The sequence below is a fragment of the Lichenostomus cassidix genome, chromosome 1, assembly GCF_008360975.1.
Source record: "Lichenostomus cassidix isolate B80296 chromosome 1, HeHo_3.0, whole genome shotgun sequence".
NCBI classification, from domain to species: Eukaryota; Metazoa; Chordata; class Aves; order Passeriformes; family Meliphagidae; genus Lichenostomus; species Lichenostomus cassidix.
The window spans coordinates 76,051,043-76,072,240 of NC_139479.1; the positions used below are offsets into that span (position 1 = coordinate 76,051,043).

The following is a 21,198-nucleotide window of genomic DNA, read 5'->3' on the forward strand; positions in this document are numbered from 1 at the left end:
CTTTCTGATATTAATAGCTGCTGAATCATCTAAAACAATGGAAAAAACTTCATTTCATATTCCTATTCTGAGATGCTAAGACATTAAACTGCAATGACAACAGAGATTTCACACTCCAAGAATTAATTTGAATAGATGTAAACTTATTAAAGATTAAAATGAACTATTTAGTGTTCTGCAATTAGTGTTAACATCCAGGCTAAAACTACCAGCGGGGAAATACCAGAATGGAAGTGGCAACCATGTGAGAATGTAAAGCCTCTGAGAAATTCTAATCCTGGCCAAAACAGCATTAGAGAGTCTAATTCAGACTAATGATGAGGCCATATTAGCATAAATCAGGAAAAGAGATAAATAAATCCCCCTGATTAGTTTTACTTAACATAAAGCCTCTTATTAATTTTCTGAAAGTAATAGAGAATACTAGTAATTGTATGAGTCTAAGTTAGAAGTTTATTTTACATCTTATTAGGAATTATTTACAGCTGTCAAGATAACCACAGCAACAAGAACTTTTTATGCTCTTGACATAATTGTCCAATAGGCATTCTTGGTAATTTCAAGACCTTGAAATTAAGAAATCCAGCTATGAAATTATTGTAGAATTTCCAAGTTATTAATGAACTCACCACAGACACGAAACAGTTTTAAGTGACATATGGTTCATAATATTTTCATAGACTCCTAGAATCACAGAATACTTCTCGAAAGGGACATCAAGGATCAGCTGATCAAATATTTCTTGGAAAAATCATGGTCTAGACAAGATGCCCTAGCACTCTGTCCAGCTGAATATTAACAGTGCCCAGTGTTAGGGAATCCACCCTTTCTCTGAGAATGGCTTATTGTTCTTATTTTTAAAAAAACATTCTTCTTGAGTCCAATTGGAAAAAACCCAGGAGATGGACATTAATATTAAGGAAGAGACTTTTCTCAAGGAGAGCATGAGATATTAACACTTAATCCTAGAGTATGCAGATGTGTACAGAATACTTTGCTTTCAAAAATCAAAAGCATCAGTGTTTTGTTAAAGGGATTTTTTAAAGGGCAGAAAGGAGTTTTTCACCAAGGTAGTAATATTAAAGTTTCTACCCTGATTCTATTGCAGATTTGTTTCTTCTTTGGGTTTTTTTTCCTCAAATACATCAAAACCCAATGTTAATAACAATTTCTAATAGATTATGGAACTTTTTGGTTTTTTGTTGTTTTGCTGTTTTGGGTTTTTTTCTCCCTGCTGAACAGTGCAATTTCCTGTACATCACAAAAATTAATATATATGTTAGCTGAAAAATCCATGGCAGTAACAGAATCCCTGAAGGACTTGCACTTGGGCTCAATGATCCTTATGTGTCCCTTCCCTTAGAAAAACCTGTTTCAAAGACTATGCAGGTGAAATATTGAAATAAAATAAAAAGTGGGGCAAAATCAAGTGTCTATTGAAGAATCAGATTTTTAATCCCTATGATTCCACTTTGTATCTAAATATTCTTGCTCCAACAAGAAAATCAAACTAAAGTGCATAGAACATATTGAATCTGTTACATGGATGATGATTTCTTTAGAAATGGCAGTGAAAAATTCCCATTTTATTATGCAGAAATACTTTGTTTTTTTTACAATAAATATGTATACACATAAAAAGTCTGAAATGTCTGACTTATCATCTAAACCTCACTTATTAGATGGAGGTCACACTCTCCATATAATAGAATATATCTTTATAATTTCCATGGAACAACAGCTTGGTCACTACTGCCAACTTGCATATCGGGGACAACTGCATGCAATCCCAGGGCTGTGTTTTGTTTGTTTGTTTTTAATTAGTATTCTGCAGTTTTATTACATTCCTTTCACAGACCATTCCTTAGGCAAAGAAAGACTCCAGGTTGTGCAGAGTCGGTGTGCGTCCCAGTCAAACGGCCACCTCTGGAGTGGTTGAGCAGATCAACACTCCCACTCGGTTTAATGTCACCTGGGAACTGTTTGGGGCGGCACTCAATCCCCTTGTTCAGGTCTTTGATAAAGATATTAAACACAACTGTCCCCAGTAATGAGCCCTGGGGAGCCCCACAGTTGACTGGCCACTGGCTGGATGTAGCACCATTCACCACCACTCTCTGTGCCCAGCCATCCTGTCAGTTTTGAACTCAGTGAAGAGTGGGCTTCTCCAAGCCATGGCCTGCCCACTTTTCCAGGAGAATGCTGTGGGAGACAGTATCCAAGGTTTTACTGAAGTCTGGGTAGACAACATCCACAGCCTAATGCACAGAGCACCACCTTTCCTTCCTCCTCTGTCCCGTCTGAGGAGCTTGTACACATCCATTGCAGTGCTCCAGTCACATGAGTTATTCCACCCCATTTGTGTGATGGTGACTATGTGCAGGTTTTCTGCTACACAATGGCTTTCAGCTCCTCCTCTTTATTGTCCATGCCACTTGTAGATAAACTTCTACTGGGCTGTCAATTTCATGCCCAACACTGGCATGTCGCCCATTGCTCACCTCTAGCCAACCTGACCTTATCCCCTTTCCCCTTCAAAACCAGTTTAAAGCCCTCTCAACTCCAGTCCCTGCCAACTCATGAGCTAGAGTCCTTTTTCCCCTTTTAAAGAGATGAATCCTACCTGTCTCCAGCAGGCCTGGTGCTGTGTAAGCCACCTCATGATTGAAAAAGCAGAAATTCCACTGATGGACTAGTCTTTAACCATGTGCTGTTCAGGTGGGTTCTCCTTTTTGAAATTCTTCCTTCCTATAAAAGTGATTGAGGAAAACACCACCCATGCTCCTGTATCTTCAACCGTCATCCCAGTGCCACGAAATTATTTTGATTGCCTTAAGACTTCTCTACCTTGTCACTGCTGACCTAGACAACCACAATCTGGTAATAATCAGAGAGCTAAATCAGTCCAGGGAGTCTCCTAGTGCTAGAAAAAAGATTTCACAAAGATCAGTCCATGTATGTCACATATATCTGATGCATATATTGAAGAACACCTTTGCTGAGATTCACACAAACTATAGACATTATGAACAAACAGCACCTGAGTAACCATGAATGGTGCAAACAGCAGTCAAAATACCTTTAGAGTGAAAATACAATTTTATTATCTCACAACACTGATTCTGGTTTGTGAGTGTAAATGCATTGCATTGATTTTTCTAATCTTTGCAAACAAGCAACTCAACTGAGTTACAAGATGTTTCATTTTAGAAATAAACACAGTTATTATGTTAATTGAGATCTTAAGCTATCCCAAGCACTTCTATTTTCCCAATGCTAACCAACTGGAAAGCTGTATCAAATAGAGTTCTTTCAATTTTAAATTTCTAACAAATGCCTAAAAGGGCACTAGGTATTAGAACTTCTTAAATTAAAGTATCATGATTTTTTAATTAGTTGTGTTAAAAAGAAGTCTCCCAGAAGAAATGCCTATTGCATCTCTAACTCAGCTGTGGTGACAAATGCCAAGACATACATAGCAATTTTACTTCTCACCCAACATAATCAATAGTGGTCATGAATTCCAGGGCAGACAATCTCTTGTTGCAGGGGTTACAAACCTTTTCAGCTCAGGTGGTAATACAGGAAATGGAAACCTATCAACCAGAACTAATGTAGGACAGTGAATTCCCTTTTCCACCTCCATAAATTGACAGCTGGTAACTTCTACCTTTGAAATTCTTCTAATGTGTGTTATAAATCAAGGTACATATTATTCTAGGAGGTGAAATAAGGGTATGAATTACTTTAAGGAAGAGAAAGGGACTGCAGGATCCATTCCTGAGAACAACCTCTCCCATGAGCTCAGGCATATATTTTGGGTTTTGCACTAAAGCAGCAGTTAGTGTAACTTAAATATATGACACTTATCCAGACTTTTCACAGCATTGAACTCTGAGGCCAGGTACTTCTGTGTGTTACATAAGAACAAAACAACCACATCTTTGGCAGTTTCTGGCCAAAAGCAAGGCTCTTTAAGGGTTACTTTAACTAATGCAACCATGGTGAAGAGAATTAGATCTTAATTTATTAGATAAGGCATTCAAATAGCCTGTGGAAATGTCTAATTTTGCCCCTAATGTTAGCATCCTGAAGGAGGCATCACAGTATTACATAAGGCCATAATTCTTGTTACTGATCTAAATTTGTCTTCTAGATTGGACGACATCCAAATTCTGAGTGGGTTTAAAGTGTAGCGGAGTGAAGCAACAGTGGTGTGTTTGTCTAAAATTAGAATACTAGAGTAGAAAAAAAAAGAAACATTAGCTAAATAAAATGAGTGAAATTAGCTTTGTGATTAAGAGGAAGCTAAGTGGAAAGGCAAACTGAACAGAGAACCTGTCTAGAAGTCCTTCTATGAAGAAGGACTTGAGGGTGTTGGTGGATGAGGAACTGGACATTACCCAGCAATGTGCACTTGCAACCCATAAAGCCAACCACTACCTGAGCTATATCCAAAGCAGTGTGGGCAGCAGGGCGACGGAGGTGGTTCTGACCCTCTGCTCTCTCTGGTGAGACCCAACCTGATGTGCTGTGTCCTGCTCCAGGACCCTCAGCACAGGAAAGACGTGGACCTGTTATAGTGAGTACAGAGGAGGGCTGAAGCACTTCTCTTATGAGGACAAGCTGAGAGAGTTGTGGTCGTTCAGCCTAACCCAAATTTTTTTATAAATGTTACTTGGAAGTTATTCCATTTGAATTGCTATTGTTTGACTCTGATATATCTAAAGGAGAATTCATACTACAGTGAGATGAAATGAAGATACTTTCCACAAGTCCAAGTAAACTCTCAATTTCCTAAAGGGAAAAGACTATTAAAACTAAGTAAAATCTAGAAACATTTGCTTTTTTCAAAAGCTGTCAAATTAAAAGCTCTTACATAACTTTGCTAATATAGAAAAATCTGGACACATTACTTGCTCGTCAGTGCTCTTAGTGACATTACCTATTACAATTTTAATTTGCAGTTCAAAACAGAATTAGATTAGATTAAGTTAATTAATATTTTATTCATTTTTAAAAGGCACTTTTAGACATAAAGAGGTTGATATTAGTTACATACAGTAATTTTAGTCCTCTGAAGTGTTTTAAAGGTACTCTAAGTCTGTAACAGCTAAAGAACTCTTTTTAAAAAAATAATAAATTTCAGAAACTGAAAAATGTGTCAGTGTGCAAACATTGGGGTTCATTTAAATGAAGTCATTAGAGCTGATCATCTATCCATTGTCTGTTGTTTTGTTGCCTTTTGTTTGTGTTATTTTTTAAAATGAAATTAAAATCTTCCTTTGAAAACATAAGGATCAAAATTTTTAAGTGTATGTCAGTAGCTCTATTTCATTTCTTGTGGGGGCCAAATCTTCAAATTCCTTGTCAAACAAGCTATTTACACTTACTAAAGAAAGAGTGCACTAAATTGAACTCAGAATTATTTTTTTAAATTATTATTCATAAGAAAATATTGGCTAGATATTTATTACTCTGTTCTTGAGCTAAATCGAATTACATTTACGATGTATGGCATGTTTCAGTATTTGACAGGAAAAAAATTGCTGACAGAAAAACAAAAAATAAATAAAATGCTCTCTCACATCTCAAAGCACAAATGACATTAAATACCAATTCCATTTCAGAATAAATATATTTGATTAGTGCAACGACTTAAAGAAATTATTTGTTTTGCAAGATGCAGTAAATCTGCCATTTATTCATATACTGGTAATCACTCTAGCTGAATTGCATAAAGAACACAGAAATTAGAGGAAAGATAAACAAGTGCAAATTGGTTATCACAAGGTAAATAAACTGTAATGAATTCTCTATCCTATGTAAGCAACATTATCCCCATCACTCTACTTTGATCTTAAACCAGTGAATATAGTCACATAGATGCTTAAGACTGACTTTAAGTCAAAACATTTACAGAACAGACTTTTAAGCTTCTCCTGTGAGACCCTAAAAGATTATGAAGCACTCAAATCAACATGCACTGCTTCTTAGTTCTTGTCTACAGTGTTCCAGCTACCCCCACATTCCCTTCCAGCAGGTTTAGAGATGTCCAAAAATAGTCCATACCCTTCAGCTCTTTGACTTTCTAGGGTCTTCTCTCCCTTGCAAGGTAGAAGCTAAAACCTTGTATATAAACAGCAGAAGAGAATCACAGGCAAGTGGGATTGCTGTCAGTCAGGTGCCCACATGTTCCACTTACCAGAGAAAACAGTACCTGGGAAAGTGGCAGTGGGACTGAATGTCATGCTTAGGACAACCAGGCACAGTCTGAGAGCCTGTTTGCCCAAAGGCTGACTGCCCTAGAGGGGAGGGTGCCAGTGACTGCTAGATTAAATGGTAAACAGGGGAATTATCAAGGAGGTGAGCTTGAAAAGAAGGATTAAAATATCATGGCAGTTTGAGAATGCCAGAATCACCCTGCTGCCATTGTAACCTCTGTCTAGGGCTGGCTGAGCATCTTCACCATTGAGGCCACAGGGACCTGCCTGCAGTCTGGCAATACAGATCGCAACACAGGACCCACACCTCAGGTGTGCACCCATGGAAGCTGTCTCACCAGAGGATGTGTAGTGGTGGATGATACCACCTCGGGAACTGCTGGGGAGCCAAGTAGTCCCAGTACAGCAGGGTTTCACTCGTGGGGAACATCCTAGTCCGAGTAACACAATAAGTCCCTCCCCAAATTATGTAAATCCCCCTGGCTGTAACCTAACCCCTGACTCCATCCCTCCCTTCTCCCCATTGGTTGTGGTGTTCCCCCCCACATCCTCTCCCCTGACCCCAGGTGATCCCTATATCTAGGCAGACCTAGGGTCTCCTCTTCCTCTTTCACCTTGGAACCCTTTGGAATAAATATCTGGAATATCCAGCTGATTGAGCCTCTGGATTCTTTGTCTCTGGTAACGCATGAGCTATCCAGCTCTCTGGGTGAGTGAGAATATGTGCCTTACGCCGGCTCGGGTGTGAGAAGGGCTTTCTGTACAGCACCAGAGCAGTGCTGGCTGGAGTGATCTCTCGATAGCCTCAGAGACACTTTCGGTAAACGCAGAGGCCTGTTCCACCCCTTCTCAACCCACTGCATTAAGGATGGGCTGATATGGGTGTGGGCAAAGTCAGAGCATTCAGGCAGCTGTCTCAAAGTGTCAAATTCACACTTCTGGGAATTTGTTATAAGAGGCTGTTCAGAAATTTGAACAGGTTTCTTAAAATTTTGTATATGTCCAGCACTGTGGTTTCTCTTCTGTAATATGGATATTGATCCTCCATACATGGTCCGTTGATTGTTGGTTAATTATAAGTCATTAATAAATCAATAAACCACTTGGAACCAGATTTGATATAAAACACTATGAGCTGAGCAGTTTTTATGTCCAACATTGTTACTGACTTTAAGCTCAAAAAATGCACCTTTGAACAAGCTCTAAACATATAGCAGAGAAGGAACATTCAGGAGTTGGAAAAGTTGGGTTATAAAACATAACATAACCCAATATTAAACAGATGCTCTCAATAGTGGACTGAATTGTTGCAAGAAAGTAAAGAATTGTTGAAATCAGAATAATGCAATAGAAGTGGCAATTATAACTATGTATTGATAGACATATACTATGGCTGAGTCAGAAGGTGGCTACAGCCTTGACCACACAGGTATAGTCCCTCAAAGTAGGTGAAGGCTCTAACAGTTAAGCAGGATTCAAATTTCAACAGGTGATTGAGGTATATAAATTTGGAGTAACACTCTTTGAAGAAAATCCAAGTGATGAGAAAATGTGTTTATAATGAGAACTGTGAAGTTCTGTTTTGCTAACTATAAGGATGCAATTTCTTCAGTAAGTTGTATTAAAAAACTTACATGGTAAGGGTTAAATGCATTATTCAAACAGCACATATTCTAAATAATACTATTTCACACTAAACCCAGGTTCCACTTACTAAGTTTGACAGTTACAACATAAAATACTGTTATACATTCTCTGCATACCCCATTTTGCAAAACCTTAACAAGATGACTTCCACAACATGACACTGCAGAGTGTTGGCAAATGAAGTTTAACATGTAATACTTGGCCATTTCATCCAAACTAGGCATCCCAGGTTCCTTTTATTGACAGATACCCTGAGGATGATTTAGATGTTGGTTGAACTGAATTACCTTCTGCTATTTCTTTTTACTCATTACAGAGACTCAGTAATGAGGCTCAAAGCCAAATGCCTTAGGCACGCAGTGAAGTGTATGGAGGAAGAGTGACTTCTTTTATGAGGTTTTCTTTTTAAAAATTGGTATCTTGGACTGGCTGTTTCACAAATGACAAGTTTTTATAAGCAAAGTTAACAATAAATAAATCATGCTCTCTAATTCATGCATGAATTTCTAACCCTGAACAACTGGATTAGAAAAATGCACACTCACTTGTGAAAAGTTTATTTTTATACCATTTAAAATGTGTATGTTATCAGCTAAATAGACACTATTGCATATGAATCTGTTAATTCAATTTGTAAGATCAGTACAGTTGCATTTATTTTAATGTGCAAACTCCAGATTCTCGTTTAGCTGAACATTCATTTGTCTGGAAGACTGAGTTTATGTGGGCACTAATTTGTTATGGAAAATGAATGCACTATGCAAGAAAAACACACATTTCTTCTATAAAAGCCAAATTATTTTTAGATTTAGCAACATAACTGATTACTTATGTATGACAATTACCATGTTTTAAAACAGGGTAATTTTATAGTTACTTATACTGAGGTCTTACAAATTATTAATATTTTATTTGTTTTTATCATGAAAATCTATCCAGACAAAAAGAAATTATACTGATAGATTTCATACAAGTATAAAAATATTAAAGAAAAACATTTGGGTTTAAAATGAAGCAATTCTTCATCCCCAGTTGAATTATTACTCTTTTGCTGTGTTCACAAACAAGCTTCTTGTACAAATTATGATCTACATATGGGAATTTTAATAATGCTGATGACTTGGTATAAACCCAGTAGGATAATGGTATATGTTCATTTTTCTTTCTACAAAGGGAAAAATAAAAAGAAACAAGAAAATCATTGCTTTAAAATCTCTTATTCTATTGCTTAAATATATATTTCATAGGAAAAGTAAAGACAGAAGTGGCAGTTCAAGTCTAGTTCTTAACAATTCAACGTAATTTTCACAGAATCCCTTAGATTTTCTGTATCACATAGATGGTTATTTGGTCAGAGAAGTGGACAATGTTGGCCCCTTGAAGTTGTTCAGCTACAACATGTGTGTCATTTTGCTGTTGGTTTGTGGGTTGTTTTATACATATATGAAATTTGAGGAAATTCACATATTTGTTTGTCCTATTCCTCTTTATATTTTTTGCTCTGGTACCCACATCATTCTAGTGAGTTAAAAGATTTCAATGCATGGCATGACTTCTATTTGCTCAATGGTTTGGGAGATTATTTGACTGGCACCACAGTGTATCTTTTTTCAGTTTATCTTTACAAACTATTTATAGTGAGTCACTTGTTTCCCTATTAACATGATGTTCTCAGTCATTCTGTGAGCTCTGTTGCATTTGTCTTCAGAGAATGAATGTTCATTTATCAATTGATACTGCTTTAATTAGATCCTCTGCTGAGGGTTTTCTGCCACGCTTCCTTTTCTACTCCACTCCCAGATCCTAAACGGATCCTTAAATCGATTTTAGCTATGAAGGGAAAATTCCAATTGCAGTGATAATTTTTGACTGATGAATGAAGTCTCATGGAGGGCAAGAAGGCCCAGGTACAAGAAGGAGTCAAACTGTCTGAAAGTAGGGGAGTGAAGCATTTCTGAGTGCTGAGATAAGGAACAGCCTCAGCATTATCCTGTAGCCATCCTGGAGTGAGAGTGCTTAAGAGCCATGTTTGGCAGCAGAGGTGGACTGGACAATGGACCAAGGGTTTCCTGAAATGCTCCATAAAACTGTCCTTGGGACTGGTGCTGGTGCAAAGGTATATAAGGGTTCTGCTTGTGAGGCATCTTTGCAGACTCCATGTAGAGTTGCATGTTGCGGTAGGACTCAGCACATTGCTTTGGTCATTGCTTTCTTTTTAATATAGATATATTTGAGCAAAAACATGTTTAATTCGCCTTGAGGCATACCATGGAAATTCCCCAAGAGCTTGCAAACTGATTAGCCACTGTAGGGTGTTAAAGAGTTTAGCTTGTTCATTTGTTGTGTTTGGGTTTTTTTGTTTGTTTAGTTGGTTGTTTGGGTTTTTTTAGCATATTTTCTACAGAAACACAAGAAGGGATATTCTGCACTTTCTATTTCCATGCTATCTCACATTTTCTGACTTTCCTTTAATCCATCTCTCTACTCAGTTCAAATTAACTTTGAAGTAATTTTTGCTTTTTTTACTGAAAGTTAATGTGCTCACTCCAAATTCCCTAGAGTAGCAATAGACATTTTGTCTTTGAAAAGAATACACATATAGAATTTTTATAGGATTCTACTTCTCAGACAGACTCTATGCTGTTCTTCAAATTTCTATAAATGTCTCGGACATATGCAACCCTTGGCACTACTGGAAGCTTTGCTATTAACTACAGTGGAATATGAACTAGGTTTTAGTCAGTGGTTTTATTGACTTTCTACTTTCAAGGTCTTTTATAACATGAAAACTACTTATTCAGATTTTCAGCTAAATTGCCTGCTGTTCCACCTTTCCTCTTATTCCAACAATTTAGATCAAAGATTCTGTTTCTACAAATAACTATACAATTAGCCTGTAAAATATTTAAGATTCTTCATAAGTATTTTTATTAGCTAGATCATTGAAATGAGAGAGTTAGACCACTTGATTTATCAACCAGAAGAGAAAGAGAGAAACTGAAAGGCTGCTGTTTGTAGCTACACTGTAATGAGAAAAGCATAGTGCTACTTTACTATATTACTTACAATCTCTTGAGTTCCTTCTCAGCAGTAGCTATGTATTTCCTGCGAGCAGTATTACTCATGGGACACAGCAAACAGATTTTCATATCACTGCATATGCTGGCTGAGACTTCAACCCAGCTAGAAAGGTTTCTGAGTCCCTAAATGACAGAGAATACCTTTTGTACTTCCATAGTTTCTGTACAGGGATTTTTGTCCTCATCAAAGGGAGATCCTTTCCCACCCCTCCCCAAAGTTATCTAATTTTCATTAGTGTATGATTTACAGAGTAAAAGTGTTTTTTTAATGAACTCAAATAATTTTTTTTTATTTTATGACTTGTTGCATTTATCTTAATAAATACTATGAATTAGTCTTCATCAAGTCTGTGAACTAAATAATTCCTGCATGTAGTAAAAATGGCAATGTTCAGTGATGGGCAAACTGAATCAAATAAATAGCACTGAATGTTCTTTACCCCAAATATCAACTTAGCTTTCAATTTTAAACTCAAGAAGGCAATGAGGCAATTCTTTTTTACAAATCTATGCATAATAGGAGAGGACATGACTTGAAAATTTGCAAAGCAAGAGTAGATAAATAGATATATGGATCACTATATATTGAAAACTGAATACATGTCCTTAAGTACACATTCATTATAAAAAACAAGCAATATATTAAAAAAAAAAAAAAAAAAAAGAGAGCAGTATCTGATTTTATAAATGACCTTGCATAGAAATACATAGGGATTCTTGAGGGGTAGGACCAGTATGGATACTTCAAAGTACTGCAGATAGAACAGAAATGCTCAGAAGGTGATCTTGAATGTGACCTCAGAGACCATTTACAGAACTTTGCGTAGGCAATGTTATCTTTGCCGAAACTCCAGAATAACTACCAGAAAAAAATGAAGATTTCCCTAAAGAAGAAAGAGCTATATCCACTACATTTATATGTTTTGCAACTCCTTCACAACAGGATGTTATTTCTATAGTGAAGTAGATAAGGTAGTTTGGATGAAAAGAATGTATTTTCCTATGCTGCAGAGTCCAGCCAATCATGGTACTGAAGATGCATCCAACTTGCATACAGAAACTGTGATATCCCACCACCTTATTTTCCCAAATTTTCAAATAAATTTAAAAAAACCCAAAAAAACAAAAACAAAAAAAAAAAAACAAAAACAAAAAAAACCCCAGTTATTTCATTTTGAAAAAATAAAACAAGTATTTACCTCACATTCACTATGGAAAGCTAAACAAGGTTTTCTCTCAATTTGAAGCAAGTTTTGCCTTGGGTCTGCTGACACTTGCCAGTGTCATTCTGTTTCCTTTCTACTTATTCTTGAATGTCTTGAAACCTTATATGTTTTCACAAAGCAAGGGCTTAAATTTAAACGAACTAATTTGGATTGAAGAATTTTCAGTATCGAACTTTGAAAGTGGAATTTTGCTGAATAAAACATCTGAAACACTAACTAGGATTACTGTTACAACACTTAGATGTTGCATTTTACTTGCTAGAAATAATCATTTACCTAAATTTGTTTTTATACTGCCTAGTCCTCAGAAACAATTCAAGCATAAATTCTGTAAAAGATTCCTTTCACTTTAAATAAGTTAACAAAACATAACTTTCAACTGTAAATCACAAAGACTATACACTATGTTTTTAACATAAAAGAGACAGTCCAAGATTTTAAATTCCTTAAGAAACAATAATAAAATAGAGCACAGTTACTTATTCACAAGATCTATTGACTGTAACTCTTGTGTCTCATGTAGTACCACTTTTCTCCTTTCTGGCTTGAAATAAACCTGAGAAAAATCACCCTATAAATATTTTCCCTTCTCAGATATTTGCATTTGGATGATACACATTTTTTCTCTGAATATGCATCCATTTCATTCTTGCCTCTAGAAGGCATACGGTAAGCAGCCCACACTTCTATCCTTTTTGGAATCTCAAAGCAGGAAAGAACATCCCCACTATATGCAATGGGCAAATAGAAGATGAAGCCACGAATTAACAGGTTGTGCAACAACAAAAAATTATTATGCACTAATAACTGTGTTCCTAATGAGACAAAAGGGATAAAACCAAAAGGTGTAAAAGGAAAAGAAAGGATAATAAACTTGGGGCGGATATGTAAAGCTATATCTTCCTTTTGCGAAATCATGGATAGAAGGTTAATTTCTATCAATTTCTTAAGGAGTTCTTCAGAATGTTCCCACCTTGAAAGCTACTTTGATGACCATCATGTTCTCAGTTGAACAAAGGCTGGTTTCCTGGGAGCGAAGGGATGTGCATGAGTACCCAATGTACCAGCACAAGTGGAAGAGTCCCATTCAGCTACTTCATTTTGGAGTAGGAGCTGGGACAGTTCAGACTAATTTTAAAGCAAGTAAACAGGCATGTCTATTTCATCAGTTAAAAGTTGTTTCTATTTCCTCTGTCTCTCAATAGAGACGGCAATATTTACAGGAAATTGTAGCTGTGCAAACATCACATGGCCTGACCCAACTGGATGAAGACTTAAGCAGCCTGGCCTGACCTCCTTGGAGATGACCTGCCATGAACAGAAGATTGGACTGGAGACTGTCCAAGGTCCTTTTTCTACCTGAACAATATGATTTTATGAAATTTGCTTTTTATACAGAGCAACTTCAATTTACCAGATTTGGTAGCTACCTAGTTTACTTCATGTGATAGAAAATGCAGGCAGACATCAGTTAGAAGAAATTATTTCACAGTTGCACAACCAACAAATATGAAGTCTACACTTCAAAAGCCCTGGTGCAATTCCATAAAAATACATGAAAACCAAGGTAAAAGCCAATGATGTGTGTCTGCCAAATTCATTAACATTAACTAACGAGATTGTTGACTTTTTGACTTCTAAAATTGCTTGCATTAGGTGGCAATGACAAACTTGATAGGACAGTACTTGCAGATTGTCATTAAATATTTTGCAGCTCATTTCTATCAGTATCAAATTTTAGATTAAGACAATAACAATATTCATATGAATTTGAAAGAATTAATTACAAATCTTTAGAAACCCCATTGCATATGCGAATAAAAGGATAAAAATAGCTTTCATTCTGAGGGCTTTAAATAGGAAAAATACTCCTGATATAATAAACAAATAACAATAATTAATATGACAATAAATAATACTAAGTTTCGTTTCTTCTCATCCTGTCAAAGCAGGAGTAAATATTTTTTCTCACAAAACTGCTGATAAAGGGGTTGTGCTGCATATTAGGGATGTTTAATGTTTATTATCAGTGTTTCTGTGATAGTATATAAAACTTCAATTTTTGTGTAAGGCTGCAGATTTTCTACTATTTCGAAAAGCATTGCAAAAGACAGAAACATATCTCATTTGCTAAGACCTCTTCTATACAGCATATCTCTGCAACACTTGAGATGTGAATGTGGATTCAGGTTTGAACATGATACAAGATCAAGATGTGTTGTTAGCCTCTTTCTCGCTCTTAGTCATGGAAGGCAGCATGGTATAAGCATCTTTATGGCATTTTACTAGGGTTTTTTGCAAGTTTAGGAAGCTAAAACAACATTTGTAAATATCTGCTTTGTAAATACTTCTGAAAACTTGAAATGTAAATTAATGTAATACAAAACCAGAAAGATGCATGGTATATGAAGTTATTCTGAAATGTTGTGCCTGTGTAAACTATATAATGAAAATCTTACATGAAACTTCAGCTCTCTCAACGGATCTTCATTAACAATTTCAATTCATCTGTATTCTGAGTTTTCTCTACTGGAAAAACAATCATGACAAATATGGGCATCTTCCAAAATCACCTCTATCTCAGGGATTTCCACGACTGGCTATCACCCAAACATGAATTCCACATAAGATGGTGATAGTTATATCATATCTGGAAAGGCATAGTCAATGTGTTGTCTTCAAGACTCAGTGCTTCGCACTTTGAACATTTGCATTCACTACTCACAAAATATGTGTGGCTAAAAATGAAGACTCTCCTGCTCATTTCTTAGGAAAGGACGGATGTCTGTGTGGTACCTTCCCAAAATTCCATCTGTCTGTATCCATCCCCAGTGTGAATGAGTGGCTGCCTTGTAGCTAATATGAGCCTGGCTGGTAGGAGACAGCAGCGCAATGGGCACAATCTCAAACAGCCAGTTTTGAGACTGGACTTCCATATTCACTGTGGAAAAAAGTAAACCTATTTTGGTTTTGATGGAAATTTTAGAGCTTTTTTTAACAAACCATGAAATCTGCTCGGACTTTACTGGCTTGACTGGCTCAAGTCACTGCTGCTTTTATGAAAAGCATGGTTTCTACCCAGAAGTTGGGGTGAGGCCGTACCACACTTAATTTTGTATTAGTTAATCACTCAGCAGTGGGAAGAGGCACCCTCAGTGGAGTGGCTCTGCATGCAGTTCACATCTGTCCACACTGGGATTTCTGATGCTATACCAGTGCAGAAATTTACCTGCTTTGAAAATTAAGGTATGCTTTGTGGCTTATTGTGGTTGCATAGCCAGCCTGATAGCAAGATGCCTTGGAAAATAAAAGTCTTACTGCCTTGAGATTTCCCTCACATCTAGTATGTTCGTTTAGCCACAAAACAAAATGGAATGAAACAAACTAAAACAGAATCTTTTCCCCTGGATCAACCAATTAAGCATTGACTGTACAATCTGTAGGTGTGCAACAGGAAAGAGAAGGTAGCAAGGAGAGAACTAAACCACATCTTTTGCAGTGATTTGTCATTGGTTAGGCTTCACTCTAATGCCACACTGAGCCTAAGTAAATACCTTATGATAATTTTTTTCCTTTTTTAGGTCACATTGGGATGTATAAAAAATTTCTTGTATGGAGACAGATTTGTGGCAGAACTGAAACCTGCAAACATCCAATTTGTTAAAATAGTATTTCTATTTTCCCTATTGTGCTACAACAGAAGGCAGAGAACCACTATTACTATGTTACACATTAGATTCTCATTAGCCTGTAGTAAACTGTAAACATATATATCACAATTTAATCCATCAAATTACGTACTCAGTATTAATGAAAACTGTACTAATATCTGAATAAATCAGAACTATATTCTAATAGGACTTCAGACATTACTCAGAAGACTTCTAAAACTCATATTAACATAAAGTCTTAATTTCGTAGTGCTTTAACCTTTGTAAAGTTGCACAGCAGTGAAATATAAGATTTCATTACAAAATTAAAATAAAGCAATCTGGAAGAACATAAAATTGAAGTCAAAGTAAATGGGCTCAAGATTGAAAGCCTTGGATATTCTAGTCATTTCTATTGCAGTCACGTAAGTAGGAAAGGGGAGAATAAGTACTCATTTCAGGCCATGAAAACATGAATTTTCTCAGAACAAAGGCATGCTTCTTTGCAACAAGATATCAGTCATATAAGCCCCAAACCTTTTAAATCTTATTTTTAAAATTAGTGTGATAATATTAACACTACTACCTGTGATTCTCCAGCTTATATTGCTCTCCCCAGCTTGAGAAGAAAGTTGTTACTCATGTGAGATGATTCAGCTGCTAGCAAAGCATGTCCTAAACTGTTACACTTTGCATCCAGCAGGCAAAAACTTTTCTGTAATGTTGAAATTCGAGTCCATCATGTCTGCAACAGACTCCAAAGGAATCATTTTCTGATTAGAGCAATTACATCTGAAATAGATTTGATAGAATTTGCTACCACAAGTATTTTTAATTCTGTTATCAAGGGAAAGTTATTAGCTGGCTTACATGCCCAATGCAGGCCTGAATGGCCCGAAGTTAGAAAAAAAATGGTTATACATAGAAAGTCTAATGGAGCCACTGGCGTATAGTAAGTAAATTTGGGACTTTTAACAAGATCTCAACATTGATATGGAAGCAGTATGATTTCCACAGGAACTTAAATGTAATTTAAAAAAACCCATCCCAAAATATTAGATATAATTTGAACTCTTTTTTAAGCACAGTAGACTAGGAATCAGTTTGAATAAACAGTGAACTTTTAAATTTTACATCCCTTTAGCTCTTCAAAGTTAAGTAGGTAACATGCAAGAGCAAGTTATCTCAAAAGCAGAACTCCCTGGCAGAATGTCTTTCAGAAAATTATTTTTCTCTGATTAGATTGGAGAAACTGTGAATATTCAGGTAGTCAAAATTTCTTTGTTTAACATTTCCAAGCAGGGTCTTTTTTTTCATGGTAAAAATCATGTGGTTTGTGTGATTTAAAGCCTCTTGGTTCTCAAAAAATAATGTTAAAGACAGAAATTCAAGCAATAAGGGTAAAATCTAAAATGGTCAATTTTATGCTCTAAGAAATAGTACTAAAATAATGAAATAATCAACAGCCTGAACACCACGATACGCACAGGTGAGACTTTCTCCTTTGCACTTTTTAAGCCCGTGCAGCCCAAAAGTAATCACAAAAAACCCCAAAAAAACCCAGGGAAAATGCTACATTTGTCACCTTCAGAGCCACAGCTATTTCTTTTTTAGCAAGGAGAGAGTTAGTGTGGGTAGCTTTAGCTGGCTATATGTTGAAAAAGTAGCCTTGTTTTATAGGGAGAATTGTCCCCATGGAACACGAACTGGCAAAAGGCCAGATACTGTAAGGAAAATTCAAAATCAGTTGCAGCAGAGCAGCAACCCAGAGCTAAAGTATCAATTTTCAAAATAATTGAGTCATTATTTAACACATGAAGTACTCAATAATACAATATTTTTTTTTTTCCCTGAATAAATTATAATAACCATTAGAAGTCAATTCAGTAAATACTTTTTTCACCCATAGTTTTGAGTGAGTAGAATTTCTGGCAGGTACCCAAACAGGTCACCACGAGCAGGATAATGTGGCAATCTGTTATCATTAGCTCTGTTGGAAAGGTTCTGAACACACTAGAGAGAATTAAATGACCTGGAAAACTCAGTCTATGGAAAAGTCTATTGTACTCATCTCCGTTATTTCCACCTCTATGCATCACTGGAACAGTGGAACAGTAAGATTAGCAGTGGTGACAGAGATAAAGGTCATTTTTCTGTTTTTCTTTCATCCAGTGCGAGCCATTTAAGGACTGTTAAATTCTACACATACAGAAAATGACTAATTTGTGTCAGGTCTTTCCACTCCCTCAGTGTGGTAGTCTATTGAAATCTTCACATTTGGAAGACATTGCAGACTTGTACTTTTTAAAAATCATTGCTACTCTGGTTCCTGACCGATGTCAGGACCAACTGTCAGAATGTCAGTTCAGCTAAAATAACAATATACCACCCCCCTATGCAGCCCATTTTAGCAACTGTTTTCCTAACTGGTGCAATTTTTTCCAGAAAAAAACTTGGAAGACAGAGCAGTTCTTAACAGATCTATGAAGGCTAATCACTACATCAAGATCCACATGGTGAAGGTAGATACTATAAAGAGAATGATATAGCATATTCAAAAATGTCCATCAGAGAAATTTCTATTGTTTATATAAAGTTTTTTGCTTTGGTTCTCCATCTATTTTAGCAGTTAACTTAAAACAAAGAATGAGACTTTGACATGCACCAACTGTTCTGATTTAACAGTTTTGTATGTAAGCCTTATTCCTGGGAAATCCAACAAAAGATAAATCCACAGAAATGAAAGAACAGAAACAGGGGAATTAGCACTCTTAGGCAAAAAAAAAAAAAAAAAAAGAGATCTTTTGCATTTTGGGAAGGAGAGAAGATGAAAGTATTGCTTGACCTCAAAGCTGAGAAAAAAATGCAAAGAGGTCTAGGGAGGGAAGCTCACTGTTTTTCCTAAGTCTGTTTTATTTCACACTGTGTACTTATTGAGAAGCTGAGGGCACAGACTACCAAATTGATGGTTTTGATGGCATATTTTTCACCAGTAAATAAGCAGCTCCTGCTTAGGAATAAAATTATGCCAAATCATCTTTCTTTATAGAAATGTAACAAAATACAGCACAATTTGTGTTTCACTGGAAATTTATGGGTTTTTTTACACAATTTCTATATTTGAGCACTTTACCATCTATGAGGAATGAACCACATGGATTTAAGAAACAGACACAAGGCTCAGTTCTGGTCTGTTGCAATAGAGGATGAATTTCACATCTCACACAAAGACTGGCAGGCCAGAAGTTGGTTCTACCACTTAATATTATGAATTTGTATAGAAAGAATATCTACATAAATGATCCTGAAATATTTGTCATAATTAGATTACCATAAACCTCCAGTCTAAAGACTAACAGATTTTTGAAATAGTACACACAATTATTTAGCCTATAAGAACTTATTATTTTTAGAAACAGAAATCTGTGGGAAATTAGGTTTTCAAACAATTATGTCTTAAACTTTTTTTCTGTTCTTTGGCAACAAAGATAAAACAATGATTTTTCATTTATAGCTTGGGGAAAAAGACCTCTTCCCTCTTCTCCTATCACTTCTTGCTCTTCAAAACCATCAAAAACATCTCTTAGAGTCCAGAAAGTCTGCTTTGCATGCATTCAGAACCAAACTACTTTTTATATTAAAAATATGCTTCAATAAAGCCTCTACTTTTATAAGATTTTTAGAGAAAAAAAAAAAAAAACAAAACAAAAAGAAGTTAAAATTCACCTGCCAATCTCTCCTTTGCTTTCAGTGCAACACACTTCCAAGAGCACGAAAATGAGTTAAACTGTGTTATATTTAAAATGACACCGTGAATCTACTCATATCAAGTTCATCAGTTCTAATTCAGTTATGTCTTTTGGAGGTCACTGTCTGTCTCATTCATTACGATGGCTTTCTGGATCTCTGATATGATTCTCAATTAGTTGGGTAGGCAGGTAAAACATCTGACATCCAACAATGAACTATGTGCTTCCAAATATGTTTGCACAGCCACACATCACACTTTAGCAAGCTCTTTACCTTAACCCATTAATAAACCATAGTTTGAGGTTAAGAATAAAGACTCAGCTCAAAAATTAATTAGAGGTGTTCTGAACTACATGATCATAAGTCATTCAGCTACGAAATGATAAAGCACACTAGTTAACAGATAACCGCAGACATTTACTCCATCTTATTTCAATCTGTGGCTGTACTCATGATAAATTTAAAGTGAATAACCATCTTTCATCTGCATAGTGAATATCAGATTCAAGTGACTCAAATCTACAGCCGCTCTGTCACAATATTTGTATCACAACAGGCTCTTAATGAACACACCACTTTTCATATTCACCTGCTTTGTTAATACCTATTTGTATTTATTCAATTCTTTAGCAAAGTACACCCTGAGTTACACAAACCACTTAATATAAGCTGGCAAAAAACTTTTAACTCCTAACAGGGGGTATTATCCTTGACCTTCCTGAGGTTTACCTTTGTGGAACTCGCTTGTGATTTCAGAGTCCTGTAACAAACCCACCATATTCTAGACCTAGACCAAGCCACACTGAAATATCTGAGAGATTAGATGCACAGTGTAGATTTTGTGACTTGTCTACAGAGATTTCCAGAACTAATTATATGCTACTAAACATGACACAAAAAATAGATTTAAAAACCTATGCAGTGCATTCAGGTTAAGAGTATACTGCAGTGACTTTTTAAAAACACTTACAAGGAGTTGTAAATACTTTCAAGACAGAACTTTCTACAAACCCATGGTGAGAAACATAACAATATTATCCATAAAGCTAGATTTGTTTTTTTGCAATCTGTGTTCCATTTGTAAGCTTATTCACTTTAAATTGCTCATGAGAATAGCTGTGTTTGATTTGAAATTTATAAACTAATAAAGGCAACAAATAAAGACAATAAACATTTCCAAAAAGAAGTTGTGTTTAAATATCCAGTACCTTAACTTTCTTATTGGCTGTACAGAAGTTGTCCTTCAAAACAGAAATGAACTCCACAGATTAGGTCCTGTATAAGTGAAAACCGATGGTGCTCAGGAGGTGAACTGAATCAAAATGTATTAGGACTCCTTTTCTGTAATCTGTGGGGAGAAAAAAAGTTACATGTATGTGTAGAGCTGTATTTGAAGTGTTAGATATCTCAAACTTTCCTCTGTGTGGACATATGTTCCTTTGGTTTTTTATGCTTCATTGGCATGTTGCATGACGTGGCAGTGTTGGCTGGCTGTATGAATGTAATCTGAGATACTTGTCTTGCTTTAGAGCAGATATAGGATTTAAAAGTGTTTGTTTTGTGCTGTTTGGTGGAAAAAATGTTATTTCTTAGAAAAAGCAGTTAAGAGAATTAAGAGAAA

The 21,198-nt window shown here is 36.0% G+C and overlaps 1 protein-coding gene across 4 annotated transcripts in view; it reads right to left on the reverse strand.

The window, feature by feature from the left end:
• Positions 1–21,198, reverse strand: part of CNTN5 (contactin 5) — a 602,217-nt gene that overhangs the window by 405,042 nt on the left and 175,977 nt on the right. For 3 of the 4 annotated variants that reach the window (XM_085064543.1, XM_085064523.1, XM_085064527.1), the window contains exon 2: positions 20,786–20,925. The exons of the other annotated variant lie outside the window; for it this stretch is intronic. The gene's annotated coding sequence lies outside the window, so the exon portion shown is untranslated. The remainder of the gene's footprint in view (positions 1–20,785; positions 20,926–21,198) is intronic. 4 annotated transcript variants of the gene reach the window in all.